Source organism: Peromyscus maniculatus, chromosome X, assembly GCF_049852395.1.
Source record: "Peromyscus maniculatus bairdii isolate BWxNUB_F1_BW_parent chromosome X, HU_Pman_BW_mat_3.1, whole genome shotgun sequence".
NCBI lineage: Eukaryota > Metazoa > Chordata > Mammalia > Rodentia > Cricetidae > Peromyscus > Peromyscus maniculatus.
The window spans coordinates 28,885,088-28,892,269 of NC_134875.1; the positions used below are offsets into that span (position 1 = coordinate 28,885,088).

Here is a 7,182-nt window from a genome sequence, read left to right on the forward strand (position 1 = left end):
GTGTCTGAGTCCACCTACTGGAGCATGGACAACCTAACAGAGGCCATTTCTCCAAAAGGAGTGACTTTCCCTTTCTCATAAGCCATCAGTTGCTCATAGCCCCTCCAATGGTGTGACATTAGACACATCCTTCACAATTCATGTTAGAACTTTGAAGAGTTTGATCTTGAGTAGTTAGACAAAAGTACTGTTAATTGGATTATGCAGCAGTTATGTTATTTACAGAAATCTGCATTTCAAATCTCTGATTCGGTTGTCTCTTTAATTCTTTCTGCATGCTTTTCTGTGATATCCTCATAACCTTTGGTGAGTGAAGGTTAATATAGCAGATTCATCCATGGTTGAGCTTTCAGTTACTTATGCTCTGTATTTTCACCAGCTATGAATCTTTGCCTTAACCACAAGGAGCGTCTCTGACCAAAGTTGAGAGTGACCCAAATCTAAGGGTATAAACACAAATATTCAGAAGACAGATCATAGCATGGCTGTGAATTATAACAATAGCAGTGTGTTCACACCTAGGGGCTGTGATTTCCCTAGTTATAGGCTTTGGCCTAGTAAATACAAAAGACCTCCTGTACAGTGGGCCTCATACTCAAGTAGAAGGTTCTTGGTTACCCTGTGACTGTCATGTCACTGTTAATACCAGTGGGCAAATTTCCCAGGCAGGCCAATATTGTAGCATGCAGGACCTAGCAGTGAGGGACACAATTTGTCTCTTGCTCTTTGCTGCTTCCATTGCACCTTCTGGAACTGTGTAAGCTAGCTAGAAGGAAGTCGAGTGGTGTCTTCAAAAAAGTTTTACCATCGAGTTATGGTTCAAAAATAAGAGTGGTGGAAGTAGCCTGCGTTGTTTCAGGTGACTCTCTGTGGCCTCTCTGACCAAAACTTGTAGGGAAGTAACTACGCTGGGCACACATTTTCATTTACTGACTCATACCTTTTGAAAGCATCACTGTCCACCTGTGGAAAGAACTCTTCTCCAAACTCTTTTCAATATACATTATATTTCTAATTAGCTTACAACTCGTGTATTTCCACAAGGCTTCTGCAAATATCCATACATATATTTCAACATCCCATCCCCATCCTCACTTAAACTTTTGACCTGGATTATCCCAACCGCATATTTCTCATTACCTGTGTTCTACAATCCACTCTATTATACAGTATATTACACAGGTGGCTATTTCATAGGTTTCTGTATAGTATTAGATACACCCTACATTTTAACTAGGCATTCCACCACTCCTTCATTTTCCCACCCCTCTCCTTTCAATGTTTTATTTATTTCCTCCTCCAGTATTTCCCATTTTCCTTATGTTTTAATATCTCCCCTCCATTAATGTATCTCTCCCCAAAGGGCTTCTTAAGTACCTGGATTCCACATAAAGTCCAGGTTAATCACACACACAATGGATTTAAAGATAATATCCACATCTAAGAGAGAACATGACATTTGTATTACTTGTATTTGTATTACTTGTATTACTCAGGATAAGTTTTTTCAGTTCCATACATTTAACAGTAAATCTCATGATTATAATTTCTTATAGGTTAGTAATATTTCATTGTGTCTATGTGGCACAATCTCCCCTTAACCATTCTTCAGCTGATGGGCATCTAGGTTGATTCAGTTTCCTATTGTGAATGGAGCCGCAGTGAAGATGGATACACAAGTGCCTCTGTGGTGGGGTATGAATCTCTTCTGCATGTATGCAAGAGTTCTGAATATAGCTCATATGGCAGTTCTGTTTTTATATTTTTGAGAAACCTCGACATTGATTTCCACAGCGGCTACACCAGGTTGTACTCCTACAAAATGTAAATATTTCCCTTTTATTACATCCACACCATGAACTATCTATCTATCTGTCTGTCTAAATAAATAAATAAATAAATAAATAAATAAATAAATAAATAAATAAATAAATAAAATAAATTCTGAGTGGGGTAAGATGAAATCTCAAAATGTTTATTTTTTATATCATTTTAAGTAATATAATTTTGTATTTATATTAATTTATTTTAAATAATATAATTATATCACTTCATCCTTCCTTCTCTTCTAATATCCCACATCTTCTCTAATTGATGGTCTCTTTTTCTTTATTATTGTTACATATAAATATGCATGCAATATTACCTGATGAGTCCATTTTTTTTTTTATCTCAGGGCTGACCAGTTTGTATTGAGTAACCAATTAGGGGGTCTCATTTCTTCACAGGTAAATCTTCCTTCTCTCAGCAATAATTAATTGTCTATAGTTCTTTTCTAGGGTTGGAACCCTGTTCTATTTCCCCCTTACCATCATTGCCCAGGTCTTATTTAGGCAGCAATACTGTTGCAATGTCATGGGTATAGCTTCCGTTTCATTTTTAGGAGACACAACCCCATAGTAGAATTTCTTGTTCTCTGGCTCTTAAAATACTTCTGTTTCTTCTGTGATGTTTCCTGCATCCAATGTCAGGAGTTGTGTTATGCTGTAGATGTATTCTTTGGGCTTTGGCTCCTGACATTTTGTTTATCTCTCCAGCATTACTTGTTCTTGTCATGGCCTCTGTTTCATTCATTTGCTACACAGAGAAGTTTCTCTGATGAGGGCTGAGACCTATATTTATCTATGGGTATAAAGTTAAGATTTAGAATGCAATTTGGAATTATATACCACCCCTGGTAAAGTGGTGTTAGTAGTTAATCTAAGATACATGATCTCACTACCTCTGTGTATTTGGCTAGATTTCTAGTACTAGTAATTATTTTTAGTATTCTCCCCCTGCAACCTACCCTCAACCTGATCCCTCATGTTCCAATCACCACCCACCTCCAGTGCACCCATGAAATCTCTTCAATTTCTCCTTACCAGGGATATCTATGTGTCATCCCTTGGGCAATCCTTGTTACCTTGCCTCTCTGGGTCTATGGATTATAGCATGGTTGTCCTTTAGTTACAACTAATATCCACTTGTGAGGGAGTACATACCATGTTTGTCTTTCTGGGTCTGGGTTACCTCACCCAGGATTTTTTTTCTAGTTCCATTCATTTGCTACAAATTTCATGATGTTGCTGTTTTTAACAGCTGAGTAATACTTCATTCTGCAGGTGTATCATATTTTCTTTAGCCATTCTTTGGTTGAGAGGCATTTAGGTTTTTTCCATGTTCTGACTACTATAAACAAAGATGTTATGAACACAACTGAGCAAGTGTCCTTATGGTATGATTGAGTATCCTTTGGGTATATGCTCAAGAGTGGTATAGCTGGGCCTTGAGGTAGATTGATTCCCAATTTTCTGAAAAACTGTCATGTTGATTGCCAAAATGCCTGTACAAGATTGCATTCCCACCAGTAATGGAAGAGTGTTCCCCTTTCTCTACATCATCTCCAGCATAAGTTGTCATTTATGTTTTTGATATTAGCCATTCTGACAGGTGTAAGATGGAATCTCAGAGTCATTTTGACTTTCATTTCCCTGATGGCTAAAGATGTTGAACATTTCAGTGTTTCTATGCAATTTAAGATTCTTCTGTTGTGAATTTTGTTTAGGTCTGTACTCCATTTTTTGTTTGGTTTATTCGGTTTCATGATGTCTAGTTTTCTGGAGTTCTTTATATATTTTAGAAATCAGGCCTCTGTCAGATGTGGGGTTGGTAAAGACTTTGCCCATTCTGTAGGCTGGCATTTTGTCCTACCAACAGTGTCCTTTGCCTCAGAAAAAATTTTCAGCTTCATGAGGTCCCATTTATTAATTCTTGATCTCAGTGTCTGTGCTACTGGTGTTCTATTCAGGAAGTTTTATCCTCTGCTAGTTCATTCAAAGATATTTCCCACTTTCTTTTTTTTATCAAGTTTAGTGTATCTGGATTTATGTTGACATCTTTGATCCACTTAGACTTGATTTTTGTGCAGAGTGATAGATACAGATCAATTTGCATTCTTCTACCTTCTGACCTCCAGTTATGCCAACACCATTTGTTGAAGATACTTTCTTTTTGATTGTATAATTTTGGCTTCTTTGTAAAAAAAAAAAAAAAAAAAAAACAGGTATCCATAAGTGTGTGGATTTATGTCTGCATTGTCAGTTCAATTCCATTGACCCACTTGTCTGTTTTTATGCTACTACCATGCTGTTTTTATTACTATAGCCCTGTAGTAGAGCTTGAGATCAGGGATGGGGATACCTCTGGAAGTTCTTTTGCTGTACAGCATTGTTTTAGATGTCCTTGAACTTTTGTTTTTGCAGGTGAAGTTAACTATTATTCTTTTAAGTTCTGTAAAGAATTTTGTTGAATTTTGGTGGGAATTGAGTTTAATATATAGATTGTTTTTGGTAAGATGGTCATTTTAACTTTGTTAATGTTACAGAACCATGAACACAGGAGATCTTTCCATCTTCTGATATGTTCTCCAATTTCCATCTTCAAAGATTTGAAGTTCTTGTCATATAGGTCTTTAACTTTCTTGGTTAGAGTTACCATAATATATTTATATTGTTTTCAATTAGCAATAATCGTGCCTTGAATAAACCTCATTGGCTACGATACTGCCACTGCACAAAGCTAATATATTTATATTGTTTGTGGCTGCTGTGAAGTGTGTTGTTTCTCTGATTTCTTTGTCAGCCTTTTTATCATTTGTATATATGATGGATACTGTTGTTTTTTAGTTATCTTGTATGTCATTTCCCAATGACAAAGAGTTACCTGTCTGTCCCTTGTTTATCTGAATTCATTAGTCCAATGACATCCTTTGCTATCCCTTCTGCATATTCCAGAAGACTGGAGCCTTCTGTTTGGATTGTCTCTAGAAAAAAACACTATTCTATAGCCAGAAGTTTTTCTCTGTACCACCTGGCCCACAGTCAGGACGAATCTCTCACCCACAGTCCCATAGCCTTTTATAAAATAATCACACAGAGGCTTAATATTATTTATAACTGCTTGGCCATTTGCTCAGGCTTATTACTGACTAGTTCTTACATTTAAATTAACCCATAATTCTTATCTATGTTTAGCTGTGTGGCTTGGTACCTTTTTTCAGTTCTGCCTTCACATCTTGCTTCCTCTGTGTCTGGCTGGTGGCTTTTGACTCAACCTTCCTCTTCCCAAAATTCTCCTTGTCTGCTTATCCTGCCTATACTTCCTGCCTGACTACTGGCCAATCAGCATTTTATTTATCAACAAATCAGATCAACACATTCATAGCATACAGAGCAACTTCACCCATCCATCACTGTTCCTAGGAACATCTTGCCTACAATCGCTTTTCAAATGACCTTGTTTACCACAATGAAAATATCTGACATTTAAGTTTTCTTAAAATTTCTAAAAATTACTTCTATCAAAGCAGCATCATATGTGTAACATCCAGTATCATATTTCAGATATATTCATCTATGGGTGTTGATCTTGCCTTTAAAGGCCTACTTTAGCATTCTGAATTACCATTTTGAAAAATCCAAAGATTCAATTGATATTTGTCTGACTTCTGTATCTAATAACATTCTATTTACAACTGAAGTCAATCTTTGTTTAAAAAAAAAAAAACAAAAAAAAACTGAAGAACTGAAGTCTTCTTTTGGACCTTGTATAATTTTAGTAAATGACTCAGTCATTTCCTCATTCTTCAACACTGTCCTAAGCATTCAAAGATGCTATAGAGCATAGAACCGAGTAGTGATCATCAAATGTAGACTGCCTTTACAAATCAGCATTCTAGCCATCACAGAGAAGATGGTCTTGGGAAATTTCAATACCTCTAGACCTATTTCTTTGTCCTATGATGCTAGCTTCCTCTATCCACCATGTTTTCCATTGTAACTGAGGACCCGCTTCCAATATTTCTTAGCTAAAGCTTCTCAGTCTTGTGGAATAATTCTTTTCCAAGTTGCCCATGAGTTTAACAACTGTTTCACCAAGGGTAAATGCATACCTTATTAAACAAATGCTTCCTAAAATTTCTTCAAATCTAACATTTTTACGGTATCACAATTAACTTCTTGTAGACAAATTTCTAAATGGTCTTATTAAATAAAAAACATGGAGCCAAATATAGGGATGAAAGCCTTAGAGATCAGGGAAATAGGAATAGCCACCAGCCAACCTTACTTCACCAGCTCTGTAGCTTCCAAATATGAGCTACTTCTTGTTTCACCCACACCTTTATTGCCCTGCTGTTCTGCCTTCTCATTGGCTATCTTATCCCAGCTACCTCACTTCCTTGTCACTGTCTGTCTGTACATACCTCCAGGTCTCTATGGTTGGTACTGGGATTAAAGGTGAGTGTCACCACACTTGACTCTGTTCCCTAGTATGGCCTTGAACACATAGAGACCTTGTCTGCCAAGTGATTGGATTAAGAGCGTGTGCTACCACTGCCTGACTTCTATGTTTACTTAAAATGGCTTGCTATTTCCTCTGATATCACAGGCAAACTTTATTAAAGCACAAATAAAATATCACCACAACTTCTGCCTAACCTTGGGAGTGCCTATCTTCTATGATAACTGGATAAATTGAAGTTGGGATTCTACTAACCTTTGGCTACTCTTCTTAGGTTTCATAATGCAATGGTGCAGAAGGTTCTTGTGTAAATTCCTTGGTCTGTATCTGAATATTTTCTTATTTTCACTAGGTGGTCTTTCTAATGCTTGTATCTTTTCAATACTAAGTCCTTCTAAGGTTTGGATCTTATCACTCAAATATTTCTTATCAGTAGTATATCTTTCTAAAGCTTGTATCTTATAAATAGAAAGACTTTGTATCTTATCAGTCAAATTATCATATTTGGCAAAGTTATCAAACCACTTCTTTAAGGATAAAATATGAATTACCAGACTGATACTAATTATGATTAATATTATGTCAATACCAAGTAAGTTGTTTATCCCCTCATTTATTTTTTTCTGTTTGCAAGCCATCCAAAGTGTTCCTAAACATTTTAGGGTCCTAACTTCCTTCATTGTGATGTTTATAATTCTTAACATTGGAAATATTTTGCTTTTTTTAAATCTATTTTTAAACCTAATTTTCTGTTTAAAAATTCCCAAGTATCTTTCCAGATCTGATGATGCTGACCACATAGGAAGAGATGTGTGGGAATAAGCAGCTACAGTGATGATGTTCAACTGTGCCTGCATGGAGGGCAGGTATGACAGGGGCCACTGTGGCTGTTCATGCACA

At 36.4% G+C, this 7,182-nt stretch overlaps 1 non-coding gene across 1 annotated transcript; it reads right to left on the bottom strand.

Moving 5' to 3' along the window:
• Positions 1-4,417: 4,417 nt before the first annotated feature.
• On the bottom strand, positions 4,418-4,562 carry LOC121825991 (U4 spliceosomal RNA). The gene has a single exon (XR_006068330.1). It is a non-coding gene; the product is annotated as a U4 spliceosomal RNA (small nuclear RNA).
• Between the last annotated feature and the right edge of the window lie 2,620 nt (positions 4,563-7,182).